Source organism: Acinonyx jubatus, chromosome A1 (genome assembly GCF_027475565.1).
Source record: "Acinonyx jubatus isolate Ajub_Pintada_27869175 chromosome A1, VMU_Ajub_asm_v1.0, whole genome shotgun sequence".
NCBI classification, from domain to species: Eukaryota; Metazoa; Chordata; class Mammalia; order Carnivora; family Felidae; genus Acinonyx; species Acinonyx jubatus.
This window is the reverse complement of record NC_069380.1, coordinates 131,584,830-131,607,981: the sequence shown is the minus strand read 5'-3', so window position 1 is coordinate 131,607,981 and position 23,152 is coordinate 131,584,830. Positions and strand designations below refer to the sequence as shown.

At 40.5% G+C, this 23,152-nt stretch overlaps 1 long non-coding RNA gene across 5 annotated transcripts in view; it reads right to left on the bottom strand.

Moving 5' to 3' along the window:
* LOC113603446 (uncharacterized) overlaps positions 1 to 23,152 on the bottom strand; it is a 288,868-nt gene that overhangs the window by 253,325 nt on the left and 12,391 nt on the right. For 3 of the 5 annotated variants that reach the window (XR_008298877.1, XR_008298883.1, XR_003425039.2), the window contains exon 1: positions 7,159 to 16,277. This is a non-coding gene — a long non-coding RNA (uncharacterized LOC113603446). Of the gene's footprint in view, positions 1 to 7,158; positions 16,279 to 23,152 lie in introns of those variants that run through there. The other 2 variants (XR_008298878.1, XR_008298885.1) reach the window with 2 other exon arrangements.

Below are 23,152 nucleotides of genomic sequence, written 5' to 3'. Positions count from 1 at the left end.
TCTCAGCCCTTCCCGGTGCAGGGAGTGTCCAACACAGAAAACCACGTACCAGCCGCAGGAGAAGAGAGCATCAAACCTGAGCTCTTTCTCTAGAAGACAAACTCAGAGAGGAAAATAGACATTACAAACAAACAAAAAGGCTTTTGGCTGATTCAAAATGCTGCTTTTCTCTATTAACCTACAAAGATGTATTTCTCCATACTTATTTGAAAGTATCAATGCTAGCGTGCCTGGCTGGCTCAGTCGGTGGAATATGTGACTCTTGATTTTGGGGTCATGGGCTCAAGCCTGACACTGGATGTAGAAATTGCTTTAAAAAAAAAAAACAAACAAGTGTCAATGCCATCCCACAAAGAAATGAGTAGTGGTGACTAGTCTTCAAAACATAGAGTCAAGAAACGGATGATATGCTGAATGTTTGAACAAAAGTCAACTAGACAATTGGGAAAGATGAAATACAGTAATTCCCAAGTGAACAAGCAGGTATAATCCGTTCATGAATTGTTCTCATTGTGGCTAAAAAAATAATAATAATACTAACCCTTATCAACACTAACACTTGTTAGGAGTTTACTGTGAGTCAGGCCCCAGGCTTGACACTTTTCAGTATTACCTCTGCAGTGGTAGGAGCTGCTTTTACTCACAACACTTCTGACATCAAATGTGTGGGCTTTTTCCACACCATCTACCAGCTCTCCAACACTCTAGCATCAACTGGGTGTTCCACAATTCAGTTCAATTCAGACACTAACTACTGGGAGTTAACATCAGACCCCACAGGTTTATGGGCTCTGTCCCACAAGACTGCAGGTTGCGAGTATTGGGTGCCCAGGGTACCCACTCTCTGTCTAACATAGCTGTAAATTTGAGGGCTCCCACACCTCCTCACTTCAGTTTCAATAATTTGCTAGAACAGCTCACAGAACTCAGGAAGACACTTTATTTAGTATTACCAGTTTATTATAAAGGATACAAATCAACAGCCAGATGAAAAGTCTGAACCCCATTGTTTAGACGGAGGTTCCATTACACAGACATGATGAAATCATTGGCCATTGGTGACTCAACTCAATCTCTAACCCCTCTCCCAGCCCCCATTGCCCTGCTCTAGAAGTCAAGAGGTAGGGTAAGATTTCCAATCCTCTATTCAAGCCTTAGTCTTTCTGGAGACTGGCCCCCATCATGAAACTATCTAAGGGCCCATGAAGAGTCATTTCATTAGAATAAAAGGCACTTGAACACTCTTATCACTCAGCAAATTACAAGGGTTTTTGGAGCTCTAAGCCAGCAACCTAGAACAAAGACTAAGTAGTTTTCTATGATATCACAAGCGGCTATTGTTCTCTTCTTTGTACATATGGGAAAAGTACAACTCAGAGAGGTTAATTAACTTGCGAAAAGTTATACAACTAGTAACATGGGTAGGCTGATTTGAGCCTATATGCTTAATTATGAGTTGGTAGCACCTTCCAATCTTATGGCCTAATGGGGAAGCTCCCTTGAGAAAAAATAAACACAACGATGGCAAGAATATCCAAATGCTTCTGAAGATATTGGGGGTGTCACATTGTCTTTGGGTAAAAGTAACCCATGAGTAACAATCACGACACATAACTCTGTTGTGGCATGTTCTGGAGGTCCACATGGTTCATGCAGTGTTTGGATAAATGAGGAGGCAGTTACTCCTATCACTAAAAGGGAAAGCAACACTGCCTTAGCTCAAGACCAGGCCATCATGGCTGCCGGTGGCAGAAACACCGACTTGGTCCTGACCCAAGCGTTAGTGTTGATTGCTCTGCCGTGTGCACGGAGGCCCCAGTTCATCAGCCCAGAATGAAAGCACAAGGAGGCTTTCTGCTTCACGGTCTTCCTACCTCTGAGACCCATTCCTCACGGTCAGAACAATAGAATGCCTTGTATCCTGTTAGGGGAAAGACAGCGCGCGCGCGCGCACACACACACACACACACACACACACACACACACACACACACACACGCGATGCCTGAGAGGAGCTTGGCTTCACTTGATAAGCATGAGGGAAGATAAATTAAAGAACTCTGCTTACATTAGTTTCAAATGGGAAAAGGCAGTTGGTTTTTATTATAACCCAAGGATGATTTAATGCGTGTTGGGGAGTTGGCAGTGTCACCACAGACAGAATCATCTTTTTGTAAATGCTAACCCTCAAAATGTTAAGTCAGCCATAATTCAATGGTGGGGGGTAGGAAGGGTGGGATCAATGTCATTTGTGTATAAAGTGCAGAAAACGCCCAAACTCATGAGTGTACAGGAGAAAGAGAAGGCTAGTGGAAGGGCAAATGGGAGTGTTTTAGAAAGAAAAAAAGCCAGGTCAGTGTTTAAAACTGGCCTCAGGGTGCCTGGCTGGTTCAGTCCCTAAAGCATGCAACTCTTGATCTCCAGGATGTTAGTTTGAGCCCCACAATGGGTTCAGAGAGTACTTAAAAATAAAACCTTTAAAAAAAATCAATAAATAAAACTGGCCTCAAAGTAAGCTAAAGCTCATTAAACATGAATGGACTCAAATGACTTGTTGAGACAAAAAAGAGCAAAGGAAATTGGAATTATGAACTGACTTATGAGTAGTCATAATGATAAATACCATTTATTAAGGACTTAGTATGCACCAAAAAAGATAACTGTTATTCATATTTTACAGATGGGGAACCTAAAGGCTTAGAGAAGTTGAATAAGCTACAGCAGATGCTACAGATGATAAAAAGCAGAGCCTGAATCCAAATCAAGGTTGACCTGAATCAAAAGTTGATCATTATTTTAGACTACATTAAAAATGGCTACCAAATTTTTTTAGGCTACACGTTGAGAAATGGTATCCAATTTAAGGTATGCCTAGAAGGGCCTAGAGTGACAGCTGTCGGTGACCTGTCCAATACCCTTCCCCTCTTTCCTCCTTTCTATCCAAACCTCAATTATGTTATATATTTAATCGTCCAATTTCTAGCTCCCAGAGGAGATTCCTGACAGAAATAAGAGAAACCTTGACTGGCATTCTCCAATCAAGGTCCATGCGTGAGCACCTGACCTTAGACAGTCCAGTTATACTGAAGGGAGGGGCCTATATTCAATGTGGAGAGATACTCTTGGAAAAAACAAGGCAATTTGTTGTCCTTTGCCTAAATGGCAGCCATACTGCAGCCATGAAAAAACCACATGAAGACAAAGCCAGCATCCCACAAAGGGCAATGTGGCACAATGGAAAAAAACTGGGTCTGTGCCAACAAATCCATTGAGTTGCTGACTTAACAATTTTTTGACTGTCATACTTCTGAACTTATTATATGAAACAAAATCTGTCTTTATTTTTAACTAATTTGAAGCAGAGTTTCTGTCACTGGCACATAAAAGCATCCTAATTAGTATTGGTTCCCTGTCCCAATTATCTTACTTTACACCTACCAAACAGCCATATTCCACAATTAGAGATTTAGTCCTTAGAATATTTGTGTTCTTTAATAGATAATAGGTATTTAACTATATAATCTTAGAAATGGGACTATTTTTCTTAGTACTGCACAAAAGGAAATAATTTATAAAGGAAAATATTAGTACATGTAACTAAAATAATGTAACTAAATAAAAATTTAAAACTTTTTAATATAGAGATACCATAAATAAACTTTGGGGGAAAACAACAAATTCAAAAACAAATTTTCTGCACGCAACACAGAGTTAAAATCCTTCCTATATAAAAAGCTCTGCAAATAGATGAAAACCTCAAGAGAAACTATGCAAAGGATATGAACAAGAACTATTAAATACATCTTTAATGTACAACTTTACTAGTAATCAAGAATACAAATTATAATATAATACTATGTTTATCTACCAAATTTGGTTATTTTTCCTTTAACAAGGAGTACCTCATTAAGGACAGGACTACCTTATTAAGGCAAAGACTACCTTAGGATGCTGGCTACCAGCTGAGGTTCCTACACTCACTCATTCTGCATCAGACCAGCCTGGGTTTATTATCATGGAGAAGGCAGGCGTGGAGAGAGAATGGAAATACATGGGCTTCTCGAGGCCTCACATCAGAACTTCCATTGCATTGTATTGGCCAAAACCTGTCACAAGGCCAGCAAAGACTGATACTGCCTCTTGATAAAAGATTTGGAAAATCATACTGCAAATGTTCTGAATAAATGGAGAGATCAAGAATTGGAGCCAACTTTCAATATGTCACTAGCATGTGCTACATTATCCCAATTATGCTTTAAAATTATTAACTGTATAGGGGTACCTGGGTAGCTCACTTGGTTAAGCACCCAAGTCTTGATTTCGGTTCAGGTCATGATCTCACAATTCTTAACTTCAAGCCCAACCTCGGGCTCTGTGCTCAGTGAAACCTGGTTGGGATTCTCTATCTTCCCCTCTCTCTGCTCCTCCCCCACTCACTTGCTCTCTCTCTCTCTCTCTCTCTCCCCAAATAAAAATGTTTAAAAAAACTTTAAAAAATTAACTATATATATCTAATATATAGTGTATATATATGCTTTTAATACATGTGATATGGGGGTACACAGACCATCCACAGAAATCTATTGTCTACTGCACAGACACTCCAGAAAAGAGAATACAGAAATGGCCAATAAGACTATTAAAGATGCTCAACAACATCTAGTAGCCATGGAAATGCAAATTCAAGCTATGATGAGACACCATTACCTACCCAGCAGAGTGGAGAAAATTAAAGCAAACCAATTGGTAACACCTGACAATCCCCCAAATTAATGACGTGGGGAGTTTCTGAGACTGATATTGCTGGTGAGAATGTCACTGGGTAGAGAACTACACAGGGAATTGTCCACTATGAGTCCAATGAACATATACACACTCTATGACCCAGCAATTCCACTCCTAGATGTATCCCCAAAACCACTGCACACAGGTATATGAAAGAACATCTGTAAACCTAACAGAAACCCATGGGGGAGGGGAAGGAAAAAAAAAAGAGGTTAGAGTGGGAGAGAGCCAAAGCATAAGAGACTGTTAAAAACTGAGAACAAACTGAGGGTTGATGGGGGGTGGGAGGGAGGGGAGGGTGGGTGGCGGGTATTGAGGAGGGCACCTTTTGGGATGAGCACTGGGTGTTGTATGGAAACCAATCTGACAATAAATTTCATATGTTGAAAAAAAAACTAAACAAACTAATTTATTCAAATAAAAAAAAAGAACATCTGTAAGGATATTCATAGAGGTATATTCATAGCAGCCAAAATCAACCCACATGTTCATCAACAATACAGTGAATAAACTGTGAGGTTTTTTTTCACAAAATTGAGTACTATAGAATGAAATGAAAGGAAAAGGAAGGAAAAAGAATAACACGACTAGCAATAACATTCATAACTCTAACAGACATAATGTTGAACAATGAAACCAGATTCCCAAAAATTATATACCTTATAAAGCCATTGAACATGGGCAAAACTCACCTGTGGTTACAGAAATCAGAAGGGCAGTTACCTTTGACAACAGGGTGACCCAGACATGGCACAAGTTGCTGCTAACATAGTAGCCTTGATCTGGGTTGTGACTTTACCTTGTAAGAATTCAGGCTATACACTTAACGCTTGGGTACTTTGTTGTACGGACGTTATACTTCAGCAACAATATTTACAAAATAATAGTAAAAATCAGATTTATGTTCGTTGTTAAAATGCAAATGTCTCAGGAATTTGGGGAGATGGCGGCGTAGGAAGACACTGGACTCACCTCCTCCTGCCCATCACTTAGATTCCACTGAAACCTGCCTAAATAACCCAGAAAACTGCCAGAAGACTAGCAGAATGGACTCTCAGGAGCCAAGCATAGATGAGAGACCTACGCAAGAGGGTATGAAGGGTGGAGAGGCGGTGCGCGCTACACGGACTGGTGGGAGGGAGCGGGGCGTGGAAGGGCGGCCCGCCCTGCAAGGCAGACCCCGGAGTCTGGCTTGCAAAAGCGGAGGGGCTGGACGGAGTGAGTCTGACAGCCAGTGGGACTTAACATCTGGAATGTTAAAAGTCAACAGCTCTGCTCTCGGAGAGTGGGGGGGGGGGGGGGGGGCGAGAGGACACCGGGAGGGAGAGGTGTTGAGCCCTGGAAGACAGAGCTCAGCTCAGCGGGAACAAAGGCACTGGCCAGCACCATCTCCCTCGCCCATTCCCCAGCCAAAATCCCAAAGGGAACCAGTTCCCATCACCGAACTTGCTTGCAATGCGCAAACACCCAACCCTGTGCTTCTGTGGATCCATCCCTCCGAGGGGTCTGCCTCCCTCCCGGTTCTGCATGGCACCTCCCGCAGGGGACCACCGAGGCAAAGTGAGCTAAGCCTGCCCCTCCCATTCCTGTGCACCTTGCGGATCCACCCCGGCTAATACACCAGATCCCATGGGAGCAGCACCACAAGCCTGGCAGTGTCCAAGTAGCCCAAACAGGGGCCACACCACCCCACAGTGAGTCCTGCCCCTGGGAGAGGGAAAGATAAGGTACACACCAGTCTGACTGTGGCCCCAGCGGTGGGCTGGGGACAGACATCGGGTCTAACCACAGCCCCGCCCACCAGCACAAGTTACTCCAGACAGCACAGGGGAAGTGCCCTGCAGTTCCATGCCACCCCAGGGACTACCCAAAATGATGAAACAGAAGACCTCTCCTCAAAGGAAACTCCAGGAAGTAGCAACAGCTAATGAAGTGATCAAAAACGATTTAAGAGGAGGAGCCAAGATGGCGAAACAGCATGGAAGCTTTTTGTGCGTCTCGCGTCTATGAAATACAGCCAGACCAATACTAACCCATCCTACACACCTAGAAAACCGATTGGAAGATTAACACAACAATCTGCACAACCCGAACCACAGAATTCAGCAGGTGACACAAAGAACTGAACTTGGGGAGCAAGAAGCCCCGAAAGGTGGGAACCGCTTTTGCAGGTGGAGAGAGGACGGAGACTGGGGAGGCGGGGAGCATATGGGAAAAGCACCCCTCCCCAAAAGCAGCTGGAGAGAAAGTGGAAAATTGGAAGCAGCCACAGGTACTAAACTAAAAAGGGAGAAAGGAGAAAGGAGAGGGTTTAAATTCCATTAAGACTGTAAACAAGGGGAGCGCAAAGGCTGCAACTCCGCAGCTCGATACCTGGCTGTGCTCTGGTGGGAAAGGTGAATCCCCAGGAACAGACTGGGATCCGGGAGGTTCTTGGGCCACACGGGGAAAAGTGGTTCCACTGCAGGAAGGACATTTGGTAGAGACTGTTGAAGCCACCTGGTCCCAGCAGACCCCGGAAGGCAGCCACATTCACTGGTGCTGGGGCAAGGTTGTTGAGGGTGAAGCCTGGTGCCAGATGTGGGTTGCGATTTTCCATGGTCCCTGAAACGCTGAGGCTACACTGTCTCGTGATTTTTGGGGGGGCAGGCTGGCACATGGCTGCAGTCTCAGGGCATGAGCAACAGCAGGGTCCAGCGGGCGTTCCTGGGTGCAGCCGACATTCGGCCATTGCTCATTCGGCCATCGCTCGGTGAGACCCTCCCGCAGAGGGGCAGAGCGGGTCAAAGCCGCAGTCCTTCGGAAGTAAGGGACCGGGGAAAGCAGCCGCATCTGAGACAAAACTTGGGAAAGAGGTACTGCCTGGGGCCTGTTAACAGAAAGTGGAAAACCGGGGAGTAGACGAGAGCTGAAGACGGAGGACTGGTGCGCGGCTGCTGATCTGGGAGAATACAGTGGGTGGCGGGATGACGCCATTTTTCACCACTCCCGAGCATGCGCACCAACGACCACTGCAACAATCCACCCCAGTAGGCTAGCAGCGCCATCTAAGGGAGAGCGGAGCTGTTACACCGAGCCCCGCCCAACTGGGCCAACTTCACTCTTCAAGAACACAAACCTCACCGCCGGCTTAATTTATGGACTATAAAGAGCTACATGGACTGACCTCTAGGGGAAAAAGAAGCAATTTAGTCCTACTTCAATCTGTTAGCAGGCTCATCTCTTCAATTTTTCTTCCTCTCTTCCTCCTTTTTCTTTTACAATTCTTTTATTTTCTTGAATACAGAAAGAGAAAAAACCCATTTTTATTTTCAATTTTTATTAAAAATATCTGTCTTTAATTTTTATTACTATTTTTTTACTTTTGTGTAAATTTTTTCAAATTCTACTTTACTTCCATCATTTTATTTTAGTCTACTTCAGTGTACTCACCTTTTCAAATTTTCAAACAATTTCCTTTTTTTTTCTTTTTTTCTCTTTTTCATTTCTTTTCATTTTCTTGAATGCAGAAAGAGAACAACTTCATTTTTACTTTCAATTTCCTTTAAAAATATTTTTATTTAATTTTTATTACTATATTTTTTGCTTTTAAGAAAATTTTTTCAAATTCTATCTTACTCCCATCATTTTATTTCAGTCTACTACAGTGTATTCACTTTTTCAAATTTTCAAATGATTTCTTTTTTTTGTCTTTTCCATTTTTCTTTTTTTACCTTTTTTCCTTTTTCATTTTTCTTTTTTCTTAAATACAGAAAATGAAAAAATTCATATTTCTTTTTAATTTTTATTAAAAATATTTTTCCATAATTTTTTCTACTATATTCTCTACTTTTGTGTATTTTAGTTTACTTTAGTGTATTCATTTTTCAAATTCTCAAACGATTTCCTTTTTTTTTCCTCTCCCCCCCTTTTTTCATTTGTTTGATTTTTTCTGTAATCTGTCAAACCACTTTCTACACCCAGACCAAAACACACCTGGGATCTAGCATCACCTATTCGATTTTTGTGTGGGTGTATTTTTAATTTTATTTTATTTATTATTATTTTTTTTTTAGTGTTTATTTATTTTTGAGTGACAGAGAGAGACAGAATGGGCGGGAGAGGGCAGAGAGAGAGAGAGGGAGACCCAGAATATGAAGCAGGCTCCAGGCTCTGAGCTGTCAGCCCAGAGCCCGACGCGGGGCTTGAACTCACAGACCGCGAGATCATGACCTGAGCTGAAGTTGGACGCTCAACTGACTGAGCCACCCAGGCGCCCCTAATTTTTAAATTTAATATTTTTTTAATTTTAATTTTTTTAATATCAATTTTTCTACCTCATTAATTCCTTTTCTCCCTTCAAAATGACAAAACGAAGGAATTCACCCCCCAAAAAAGAGCATGAAGAAACGACAGCCAGGGATTTAACCAACACAGACACAAGCAAGATGTCTGAACCAGAATTTAGAATCACGATAATAAGAATAATAGCTGGAGTCAAAAATAGATTAGAATCCCTTTCTGCAGAGATAAAAGAAGTAAAAGATAGCCAGAATGAAATTAAAAATGCTATAACTGAGCTGCAATCACGGATGGATGCAGCGGCGGCAAGGATGGACGAGGCAGAACAGAGAATCAGCGATATAGAGGACAAACTTATACAAAATAATGAAGCAGAGAAAAAGAGGGAGATTAAGGCAAAAGAGCATGATTTAAGAATTAGAGAAATCAGTGACTCATTAAAAAGGAACAACATCAGAATCATAGGGGACCCAGAGGAGGAAGAGAGGTAAATAGGGGTAGAAGGGTTATGTGAGCAAATCATAGCAGAAAACTTACCTAACCTGGGGAAAGACATAGACATCAAAATCTAGGAGGCACAGAGGACTCCCATCAGATTCAACAAAAACTGACCATCAGCAAGGCATATCATAGTCAAATTCACAAAATACTCAGGCAAGGAGAGAATCATGAAAGCAGCAAGGGGAAAAAAGTCCCTAACCTACAAGGGAAGACAGATCAGATTTGCAGCAGACCTATCCACAGAAACTTGGCAGCCAGAAAGGAGTGGCGGGATATATTCAGTGTGCTAAATCAGAAAAATATGCAGCCAAGAATTCTTTATCCAGCAAGAGTGTCATTCAAAATAGGAGACAGAAAAATTTTCCCAGACAAACAAAACTTAAAGGAGTTTGTGACCACTAAACCAGCCCTGCAAGAAACATTAAGGGTGACTCTCTGAGGGGAGAAAAGATGAAATTATATATATATACATATATATATATGTATATATATGTATATATATGTATATTTACATCAAAAGCAACAAAAGATTAGAAAGGACGAGAGAACGCCACCAGAAACTCTAACTCTACAAGCATCATAATGGCAATAAATTCATATCTTTCAGTACTCATTCTAAACATCAATGGACTCAATACTCCAATCAAAAGACATAGGGTAACAGAATGGATAAGAAAACAAGACCCATCTATACGCTGTTTACAAGAGACCCACTTTAGACCTAAAGACACCTACAGATTGAAAATAAGGGGATAGAGAAACATCTATCATGCTAATGGTAAACAAAAGAAAGCCAGAGTAGCCATACTTCTATCAGACAATCTAGACTTTAAAATAAAGACTGTATCAAGAGATGCAGAAGGGCATTATATCATAATCAAGGGGTCTATAGACCAAGAAGACCTAACAATTGTAAACATTTATGTGCCAAATATGGGACACCCAAATATATAAATCACTTAATCACAAACATAAAGAAACTCATCGATAGTAATACCATAATAGTAGGAGACTTCAACACCCCACTCACAGCAATGGACAATCATCTAATCAAAAAATCAACAAGGAAACAATGGCTTTGAATGACACACTGGACCAGATGGACTTAACAGATATATTCAGAACATTTCATCCTAAAGCAACAGAATATACATTCTTCTCCAGTGCACATGGAACGTTCTCCAGAATAGATCATATACTGGGACACAAATCAGCCCTAAGTAAGTACAAAAAGATCAAGATCATACCGTGCATATTCTCAGACCACAAAACTATGAAACTCAAAATCAACCACAAGAAAAAATTTGGAAAGGTAACAAATACTCGGAGACTGAAGAACATCCTACTAAAGAATGAATGGGCTAACCAAGCAGTTAAAGAAGAAATTAAAAAGTATATGGAAGTCAATGAAAATGATAGCACCACAACCCAAAACCTCTGGGACGCAGCAAAGGCTGCATATATAGCAATCCAGGCCTTCCTAAAGAAAGAAGAAAGATCTCAGATACACAACCTAACCTTACGCCTTAAGGAGCTGGAAAAAGAACAGCAAAAAAACAAAAACAAAAACAAAAACAAAAAAAACCCAAACCAGCAGAAGACAGGAAATAATAAACATTAGAGCAGAAATTAATGCTATCAAAACCAAAAAAACAGTAGAACAGATCAATGAAACCAGAAGCTGGTTCTTTGAAAGAGTAAACAAAACTGATAAACCACTAGCCAGTTTGATCAAGAAGAAAAAGGAAAGGACCCAAATAAGTAAAATCAAGAATAAAAGAGGAGAAATCAAAACCAACACAACAGAAATAAAAACAATAATAAGAGAATATTATGAGCAATTATATGCCAATAAAATGGGCAATCTGGAAGAAATGGACAAATTCCTAGAAACATATACACCACCCAAACTGAAACAGGAAGAAATAGAAAATTTGAACAGACCCATAAACAGTAAGGAAATCAAATTAGTAATCAAATATCTGCCAAAACACAAGAGTCCAGGGCCAGATGGCTTTCCAGGAAAATTCTACCAAACATTTAAGGAAGAGTTAACATCTATTCTCTTAAACTGTTCCAAAAAATAGAAATGGAAGGAAAACTTCCAAACTCTTTCTATGAAGCCAGCATTACCCTGATTCCAAAACCAGAGACCCCACTAAAAAAGGAGAACTATAGACCAATTTCTCTGATGAACATGGATGCAAAAATCCTCAACAAGATATTAGCCAGCTGGATCCAACAATACATTAAAAAAATTATTCACCAGGACCAAGTGGGATTTATACGTGGGATGCAGGGCTGGTTCAATATATGCAAAACAATTAACGTGATTCATCACATCAATAAAAGAAAGGACAAGAACCATATGATCCTCTCAATAGATGCAGAGAAAGCATTTGACAAAATGCAGCATCCTTTCCTGATAAAAACCCTCAAGAAAGTAGATATAGAAGGATCAGACTTCAAGATCATAAAAGCCATATATGAGCAACCCAACGCTAATATCATCCTCACTGGGGAAACACTGACAGCTTTCCCCCTCAGGTCAGGAACAAGACAGAGATGTCCACTCTTGCCACTGTTATTCAACATAGCATTGGAAGTCTTAGCCTCTGCAATCAGACAACACAAAGAAATAAAAGGCACCCAAATCAGCCAGGAGGAGGTCAAACTTTCACTCTTCACAGATGACATGATATTCTATATGGAAAACCCAAAAGATTCCACCAAAAAACTGCTAGAACTAATTCATGAATTCAGCAAAGTTGCAGGATATAAAACCAATGCACAGAAATCAGTTGCATTCCTATACACCAACAATGAAGCAACAGAAAGAGAAATCAAGGAATCGATCCCATTTACAGTTGCACCAAAAACCATAAAATACCTATGAATAAATCTAACCAAAGAGGTGAAAAATCTACATACTGAAAACTATAGAAAGCTGATGAAAGAAATTGAAGAAGACATAAAAAATGGAAAAAGATTCTATGCTCCTGGATAGCAAGAACAAATATTGTTAAAATGTTGATACTACCCAAAGCAATCTACATATTCAACGTGATCCCTATCAAAGTAACACCAGCATTTGGGGCACCTGGGTGGCTCAGTCGGTTAAAGCGTCCAACTTTGGCTCAGGTCATGATCTTGCAGTTCGTGAGTTCAAGCCCTGCATCGGGCTCTGTGCTGACAGCTCAGAGCCTGGAGCCTGTTTCAGATTCTGTGTGTCCCTCTCTCTCTCTGACCCTCCCCCGTTCATGTTCTGTCTCTCTCTGTCTCAAAAATAAACAAACGTTAAAAAAAATTTTTTTAAAGTAACACCAGCATTCTTCCCAGAGCTAGAACAAATAATCCTAAAATTTGTATGATCCAGAAAAGACCCCGAATAGCCAAAGCGATCTTGAAAAAGAAAACCAAAGCAGGAGGCATCACAATCTCAGACTTCAAGCTATACTACAAAGCTGTAATCAAGACAGTATGGTACTGGCACAAGAACAGACACTCAGATCAATGGAATAGAATAGAGAACCCAGAAATGGACCCACAAATGTATGGGCAACTAATCTTTGACAAAGCAGGAAAGAATATCCAATGGAATAAAGACAGTCTCTTCAGCAAGTGGTGCTGGGAAAACTGGACAGTGACAGGCAGGAGAATGAACCTGGACCACTTTCTTACCCCATACACAAAAATAAACTCAGAGTGGATGAAAGACCTCAATGTGAGACACGAAGGCATCAAAATCCTCGAGGAGAAAGCAGGCAAAACCTCTTTGATCTTGCCCGCAGCAATTTCTTACTTAACACGTCTCCGGAGGCAAGGGAAACAAAAGCAAAAATGAACTACTGGGACCTTATCAAGATAAAAAGCTTCTGCACAGCGAAGGAAACTATCAGCAAAACTAAAAGGCAACTGACAGAATGGGAGATATTTGCAAATGACATATCAGATAAAGGGTTAGTATCCAAAATCTAAAAGGAACTTATCAAACTCAACACCCAAAAAACAAATAATCCAGTGAAGAAATGGGCAAAAGACATGAATAGACACTTCTCCAAAGAAGACATCCAGATGGCCAACCGACACATGAAAAAAATGCTCCACATCACTCATCATCAGGAAACTACAAATCAAACCACAATGAGATACCACCTTACACCTGTCAGAATGACTAACATTAACAACTCAGACAATAACAGATGTTGGCGAGGATGCTGAGAAAGAGATTCTCTTTTGCATTGTTGGTGGGAATGCAAGCTGGTGCAGCCACTCTGGAAGACAGTATGGAGGTTTCTCAAAAAGCTAAAAATAGAACTACCCTATGACCCAGCAATTGCACTACTAGGCATTTATCCACGGGATACAGGTGTGCTGTTTCAAAGGGACACATGACCCTCATGTCTATAGCAGCACTATCAACAATAGCCAAAGTATGGAAAGAGCCCAAATGTCCATCGATGGATGAATGGATAAAGAAGATGTGGTATATGTATATACAACAGGGTATTACTCAGCAATCAAAAAGAATGAAATCTTGCCATTTGCAACTAGGTGGATAGAACTGGAGGGTATTATGCTAAGTGAAATTAGTCAGAGAAAGACAAAAATCATGACTTCACTCATATGAAGACTTTAAGAGACAAAACAGATGAACATAAGGGAAGGGAAACAAAAATAATATAAAAACATGGAGGGGACAAAACAAAAGAGACTCATAAATATGGAGAACAAACTGAGGGTGGCTCAAGGGGTTGTGGGAGGGGGGATGGGCTAAATGGGTAAGGGGCATTAAGGAATCTACTGAAATCACTGCTTCACTATATACTAACTAATTTGGATGTAAATTTTAAAAAATAAAAAATAAACTTAAAAAAACGATTTAAGCAATATAATGGAACAAAAATTTAGAATAATAGTTATAAAATTAATTGCTGGGCTTGAAAAAAGTATAGAGGACAGCAGAGTATCTATTGCTACAGAGATCAAGGGACAAAGAAATAGTCATGAGAGGCTAAAAAATGCTATAAATGAGGCATAAAATAAAATGGAGGCGACCACAGCTCAGATTGAAGAGGCAGAGGAGAGAATAGGTGAATTAGAAGATAAAATTATGGAAAAAGAGGAAACTGAGAAAAAGAGAGATAAAAAAATCCAGGAGTATGAGGGGAGAATCCGAGAACTAAGTGATATAATCAAATGGAACAATATCCATATCATAGGAATTCCAGAAGAGGAAGAGAGAGAGAAAGGGACTGAAGGTGTACTTGAAAAATCATAGCTGAGCACTTCCCTGATCTGGGGAAGGAAAAAGGCATTGAAATCCAAGAGGCACAGAGAACTCCCTTCAGACATAACTTGAATCGATCTTCTGCACAGCATATCGTAGTGAAACTGGTCAAATACAAGGATAAAGAGAAAATTCTGAAAGCAGCTAGGGATAAACAGGTTCTAACTTATAAAGGGGGACCCATAAGACTACTGGCAGACCTATCTACTGAACCTTGGCAGGCCAGAAAGGAATGGCAGGAAATCTTCAATGTGATGAACAGAAAAAATATGCAGCCGAGAATCCTTTATCCAGCAAGTCTGTCATTCAGAAAAGAAGGAGAGATAAAGGTCTTCCCAAACAAACAAAAACTGAAGGAATTCATCACCACTAAACCAGCCCAACAAGAGATCCTAAGTGGGATTCTGTGAATGAAATGTTGCAAGGACCACAAAGTACCAGAGACATCACTACAATCATGAAACCTACAGACATCACAATGACTCTAAACCCATATCTTTCAATAACACTGAATGTAAATGGACTAAATGCTCCAACCAAAAGACAAAGGGTATCAGAATGGATAAAAAAAAAAAAAACAAGACCCATCTATTTGCTGCCTACAAGACACTCATTTTAGACCTGAGGACACCTTCAGATTGAAAGTGAGAGGATGGAGAATTATCTATCATGCTACTGGAAGCCAAAAGAAAGCTGGAGTAGCCATACTTACATCAGACAAACTAGACTTTAAATGAAGGGCTGTAACAAGAGATGAAGAAGGGCATTATATAATAATTACAGGATCTATCCATCAGGAAGAGCTAACAATTATAAATGTCTAAGCACCGAATATGGGAGCCCCCAAATATATAAAACAATCACAAACATAAGCAACCTTATTGATAAGAATGTGGTAATTGCAGGGGATTTTAATACTCCACTTACAACAATGGATAGATCATCTAGACACAGGATCAATAAAGAAACAAGGGCCCTGAATGATACACTGGATCAGACGGACTTGACAGATATATTTAGAACTCTGCATGCCAAAGCAACAGAATATACTTTCTTCTCAAGTGCACATGGAACATTCTCCAAGATAGATCACATACTGGGTCACAAAACAGCCCTTAACAAGCATAAAAGAATTGAGATCATACCATGCACACTTTCAGACCACAAAGGTATGAAACTTGAAATCAACCACAGGAAAAAGTCCAGAAAACCTCCAAAAGCATGGAGGTTAAAAAACACCCTACTAAAGAATGAATGGGTCAACCAGGCAATTAGAGAAGAAATTTAAAAATATATGGAAACAAATGAAGATGAAAATACAACAATCCAAACGCTTTGGGATGCAGTGAAGGCAGTCCTGAGAGAAAAATACATTGCAATCCAGGCTTATCTCAAGAAACAAGAAATAAGAAAAACAGCACACCTAAAGGAAATAGAAGCAGAACAGCAAAGACACCCCAAACCCAGCAGAAGAAGAGAAATAAGAAAGATCAGAGCAGAAATAAACATTATAGAATCTAAAAAAACTGTAGAGCAGATCAATGAAACCAAGAGTTGGTTTTTTGAAAAATAAACAAAATTGATAAACCTCTAGCCAGGCTTCTCAAAAAGAAAAGGGAGATGACCCTATTAGATAAAATCATGAATGAAAATGGAATTATTACAACCAATCACTTAGAAATACCATCAATTATCAGGGAATACTATGAAAAATTATTTCCAACAAACTGGACAACCTGGAAGAAATGGACAAATTCCTAAGCACCCACACACTTTCAAAACTCAAACAGGAAGAAATAGAAAACTTAAACAGACCCATAACCAGCGAAGAAATTGAATCAGTTATCAAAAATCTCCGAACAAATAAGAGTCCAGGACCAGATGGCTTCCCTGGGGAATTCTACCAGACATTTAAAGTAGAGATAATACCTATCCTTCTCAACCTGTGCCAAAAAATAGAAAGGGAAGGAAAACTTCCAGACTCATTCTATGAAGCCAGCATTCCTTGGATTCCTAAACCAGACAGAGACCCAGCAAAAAAAGAGAACTACAGGCCAATATCCCCGATGAATATGGATGCAAAAATTCTCAACAAGATACTAGCAAATAGAATTCAACAGCATATGAAAAGAATTATTCACCATGATTAAGGGGGATTCATTCCTGGGCTGCAGGGCTGGTTCAATATTCGCAAATCAATCAATGTGATACATCACATTAATAAAAGAAAAGATAAGAACCATATGATCCTGTCAATCGATGCAGAAAAGGCATTTGACAAAATTCAGCATCCTTTCGTAATAAAAACCCTCAAGAAAGTGGGGATAGAAGTAACATACTTAAAAGCCATTTATGACAAGCCCACAGCTAATATCATCCTCAATGGGGAAAAACTGAGAGCTTTCCCCATGAGATCAGGAACATGACAGGGATGTCCACTCTCACCGCTGTTGTTTAACATAGTGTTGGAAGTCCTAGAATCAGCAACCAGACAACAAAAGGAAACCAAAGACATCAAAATTGGCAAAGATGAAGTCAAGCTTTCACTTTTTGCATATGACATGATATTATACATGGAAAACCCAACAGACTCCACCAAAAGTCTGCTACAACTGATACATGAATTCAGCAAAGTCGCAGTATACAAAATCGATGTACAGAAATCAGTTGCATTCTTATACACTAACAATGAAGCAACAGAAAGACAAATAAAGAAACTGATCCCATTCACAATTGCACCAAGAAGCATAAAATACCTAGGAATAAACCTAACCAAAGATGTAAAAAGTCTGTATGCTGAAAACTATAGAAAGCTTATGAAGGAAATTGAAGAAGATACAAAGAAATGGAAAATCATTCCATGCTCATGGATTGGAAGAATAAATATTGTTAAAATGTCAATACTACCCAAAGCTATCTACACATTCAATGCAATCCCAATCAAAATTGCACCACCAGCATTCTTCTCGAAGGTAGAACAAGAAATCCTAAAATGTGTATGGAACCACAAAAGACCCCGGATAGCCAAAGTAATTTTGAAGAAGAAGACAAAAGTGGGAGGCATCACAATCCCAGACTTTACCCTTTACTACAAAGCTGTAATCATCAAGACAGCATGGTATTGGCACAGAAACAGACACATAGACCAATGGAATAGAATAGAAACCCCATAATTAGACCCACAAAAGTATAGCCAACTAATCTTTGACAAAGCAGGAAAGAATATCCAATGGAGAAAAGACAGTCTCTTTAACAAATGGTGCTGGGAGAACTGGACAGCAACATGCAGAAGAATGAATGTTGACCATTTTTTTACACCATTCACAAAAATAAACCCAAAATGGATGAAAGACCTAAATGTGAGACAGGAAACTATCAAAATCCTCGAGGAGAAAGCAGGCAACAACCTCTTTGATCTCAGCTGCAGCAGTTTCTTGCTCAACACATCTCCAAAGGCAAGGGAATTAAAAGCAAAAATGAACTATTGGAACCTCATGAAGATAAAAAGCTTCTGCACTGTAAAGGAAATAATCAACAAAACTAAAAGGCAACTGACGGAATGGGAAAAGATATATGCAAATGACTTATCAGATAAAAGGTTAGTATCCAAAATCTATAAAGAACTCATCAAACTCCACACCCAAAAAACAAATAATCCAGTGAAGAAATGGGCAGAAGACATAAATAGACACTTCTCTAAAGAAGACATCCGGATGGCCAACAGACATATGAAAAGATGCTCAACGTCGCTCCTCATCAGGGAAATACAAATCCAAACCACACTCAGATATCACCTCACACCAGTCAGAGTGGCTAAAACGAACAAATCAGGAGACTATAGATGCTGGCGAGGATGTGGAGAAACAGGAACCCTCTTGCACTGTTGGTGGGAATGCAAACTGGTGCAGCCACTCTGGAAAACAGTGTGGAGGTTCTTCAAAAAATTAAAAATAGATCTACCCTATGACCCAGGAATAGCACTGCTAGGAATTTACCCAAGGGATACAGGAGTGCTGATGCCTAGAGGCACTTGTACCCCAATGTTTAGAGCAGCACTTTCAAACTTGTACCCCAATGTTTATAGCAGCACTTTCAACAATAGCCAAATTATGGAAAGAGCCTAAATGTCCATCAACTGATGAATGGATAAAAAGATTGTGGTTTATATACACAATGGAATACTACTTGGCAACAAGAAAGAATGAAATATGGCCTTTTGTAGCAATGTGGATGGAACTGGAGAGGGTTATGCTAAGTGAAATAAGTCACACAGAGAAAGACAGATACCATATGTTTTCACTCTATGTGGATCCTGAGAAACTTAATAGAAGACCATGGGGGAGGGGAAGGAAAAAAAGGTTAGAGAGGGAGGGAGCCAAAACATAAGAGACCCTTAAAAACTGAGAACAAACTGAGGGTTGATGGGGGGTGGGAGGTAGGGGGCGGTGGATGATGGGCATTGAGGAGGGCACCTGTTGGGATGAGCACTGGGTGTTGTATGGGAACCAATTTGACAATAAATTTCATATTAGGAAAAATAAATTTAAAAAATAAATAATTAAAAAATAAAATAAATGCAAACGTCTCAGTGGAGAAATTCCTCATTTTAACCCACCACAGAGCTCCCCTGAGGAGGGCCTGGCTGGGCAAGTGCTGGGAGCCAGGTAAGAGCCTGAAAGGCTGGCAGGTCCGAGAGGCCCAGCCTCCGTGGGGGTGTGGGGGAGGCTCTAAAGGCACCTGCAGCAATGAGTGCCGCTACCTGGCAGTAACAGCAGAGGACCCCAGCGAATACATGCCAACAGCAGGCCCTCGTTTACTGCCAAACCACCTGGGTGCCCTGGGCTCTCAGGCAGCTCTTTGTTACCCAGGTCCTCCCCGCCCTGCCCCCTCCTCCAGCTGAGCACGCTGCTTTCCTGCTCTTCCCCGCCCTTTAACACACACAGCACGGGGCAGAGCACAGCCCATGATGTCTGTTTTAGTGACAGTCACTGCAAAAATGTCAGAAGTGACAGCAAGTTTAAAGGGACCCAGGTGAACCCAGCTGAAAGAGCTTTCCTACAGCTCCCCTCCATTTCCCCTCTCCTCTTCAATTTCAATTTCTCTACCGGATGTCTCATTGTCAACACATTTAGGATTTTCTCATTGATAAAAGTGAGGTCCGGGTTCCTTGGGCTTGGGCTGCCTAAGGGGCACTGGGGACAAGCTGCGAGTATACAAGGAAGGACATAAGTAAAAAGACAGAGTTCATTCAGAACTCTGCATTCAGGCAGATTCTTAATACAAATCATTGCATTTCTGTAACAGCTGGGGAAATTTATCATTCCATTTACCCAGACTTTGCTCAAGAATTTTAAAATGTGATGCAGTTTGCCCCATAGGGATCTTAAAAACATATGCTTTCAACTAGCATCATGTTGAAGTGTGTCTGGTCTGTGTCAAAATAGGTCAATAATAAATTTGACTTACTTAAATATAGCAAAGTAGGGCACTGTTGTCTGCAAATATCACTCACAATAATCGAAGGAACAGAGAGAGAAAAGGATAGGAAACTAATTTTCAAGGAAGAAAATCAAATACTGTGCCTTTTGGGGGCTGACAAAACCTGTTGCAAAAGAATGACACTGATTCGCTTTTTAGCCACAAGAACCTATTCTCCTCGTAGCCATGTGTGACTAAGTCCTGGGAAATGTAAATAAAATCAGAAACAATTTGGCAAGTAGAAACTTAGGAGATTATTTTGACCTCATGTGACACACCATGTAAGCCAATGCCCCAGCTAAATCCTAACACAAATAGAAGAATGCACAGATTTTTTTATAAGCAAGGTCAAAGTAACTTCCAAGTAATGTCCTAACAGGCCTACTTGCCTTCTGACACAATACCATGATTACCTACATAACACAGGAAGGGTCATTGTTGGGATGTCCTGCTACCCTCACATATAATCTTGAGATCTGATGTTCTAAATAGGCGCCATGACCAGCCTCCTTAGCACCCCAGATAACCTCAAAGATACTAAATTCTAGGGGTGCCTGGGTGGCTCAGTTAAGCATCCGACTTCAGCTCAGGTCATGATCTCAGAACTCATGAGTTCCAGCTCTGAGCCTGAAGTTTGCTTCAGATTCTGTGTCTCCCTCTCTGTCTGCCCCTCCCACACTTGCACTTCGACTCTCTCTCTCTCTCTCTCTCTCTCTCTCAAAAATAAATAAACATTTTTTTAATTAAAAAAAATACTAAATTCTAGATTCCATATACCAGTTAAAGGACAACATATATTCTCCTTCTATCCAACAATAGCTATGTTTATCAAGGGCTATAACTGGGCCCAAGGCCAGACTGAGCAGGTTTGTTGAGTGGAGATAATCTAATACAACAGCCGGACATGAAAAGAAAACAGGAAAGCCACTGAGCAGATGTCTGAGGAATCCAATCCTACTTTAATTTTCCTAAGATGATTAAGTCTCAAGAGCACATAGCAGTTACAGACCCTGCTGCATGAATCTTCGTTCACTCACCCATCACTGTGCCCTGACCATCAGCTGTGATGAGAAAAACAGTGATCGGTAATTGGGCACGATACCCGGCTTTGAGGAGCGAAGTGTAGATGGAACACCTGTGTGGGAACACCCGCTGGAAAACGGGTCATAAGAGCGAGTGTGTAAGCGCTGCAGAGGAAGGAACTCCGTACCAGAACTCACCTCACTAAGGGCCTCCAACAAGTGTAGCCAATGGCTATTCAAAGATGGCAGGCCCCAACCCCTGAGACTTGGAAATGCCACCTTATAAGGAAGAAGGGTCTTCAAAGATGGGATTGAGTTAAGGATCTGGATGTGGGGGATTACCCTGGATTGTCCTACTGTGCCTAAACTCTGATCATAAGCATCCTTGTAAAAAGGAGGCAGAGGGAGATTTGTCACACACAGAAAAGAAGGCCAAGCGAGGACAGAGGAAATTAGATGAGACACCCAGCCTTGGAATGGCGAGAGTCACTAAAAGTTAGAAAGTGAAGGAAAAGTCCTCCCACCCCACCCCCTGAACCCCCAGAGGGAGCAAAGCCCTGCCAACACCTTGATTAGGACTTTAGCCTCCAGAACCACGAGAGGACACATTTCTGTTGTTTTAAACAACAAGATTTGTGTCAGTTTCCTCAGGAGGAACAGGAAACTAACATACCAAGAATTGGGAAAGACTTTAGAAGGAAAAAAATGCAGGCGCTGACTCATACAGGGTGTAGAGAGACAGGGGAGAGGTCAATGTTTGATTGTGACTAGGGTGTAAAACACAAAATGGCAAGATGACAAACAGCCTCGGGCTGGATTATGGAGGGCCCAGAATGTTTCTGTTAAAGTTTAACCTTGACATTTATTCTTGGTGAATGAGGGGGAGCTCTTGAAGGGTTTTAGGCTGTTTACTCTTGAAATTTACACTGTAGAAAGGTCTCTCTGTCCACCCTGTGGAGACTGACTCACCACCCCCACATCCGGTGTATGGGGAAATCATATGGGCTCTATATTCCAGACACATCTACATTCTTCTCTCCCTGAAGCCACTGCTACTGTAATGACCCAAGACACCATGCGCAAGGCTAGATTTTGAAATAGCCTTGGGGCGCCTGGGTGGCTCAGTGGGTTGAGCATCTGACTTCAGCTCAAGTCATGATCTCACAGTTCTTGGATTCGAGCCCCATGTTGGTATCTATGCTGACAGCTCAGAGCCTGGAGCCTGCTTTGGATTCTGTGTCTCCCTCTCTCTCTGCCTCTCCCCTGCTTGTACTCTCTCTCTCTCAAAAATAAACGTTTAAAAAAATTTTTTAAAAGAAATAGCCTCCAGGCTTCTCTCTCTTTTTCTCACTCCCCCAGCTTCTCTCTCTCTCTCTTTTTATATATATTATATATACAATAATATACATTTTAATCTCTTATATATATATATATATTTACATATATAAAAGGGTAAAATTGAATAATCTTTGACCCAATAAGCTCACTCAGTAAATCTACAGTAAAGAGAGCTGTAGGAAAAGCTACACTAGGTAGATGATAGATACAAATATACCAATATTAGATAACACCAATATTATCAATAAAGATAGAGACATAGATTTGTGGGACAATTATGTAGAATAGTACAAAAAATGTCCAATTATAAAAGAATGTTCCATCACATTGTGAAATATTATTTAATCATAAAATATTTTCAATAGTATACACAAAATAGTAATGGAATGGAATTGATTAATAGCCTATGTTAACCTATCAAATTAGAATATATGTATTTTTATTTATTTTTATTTTT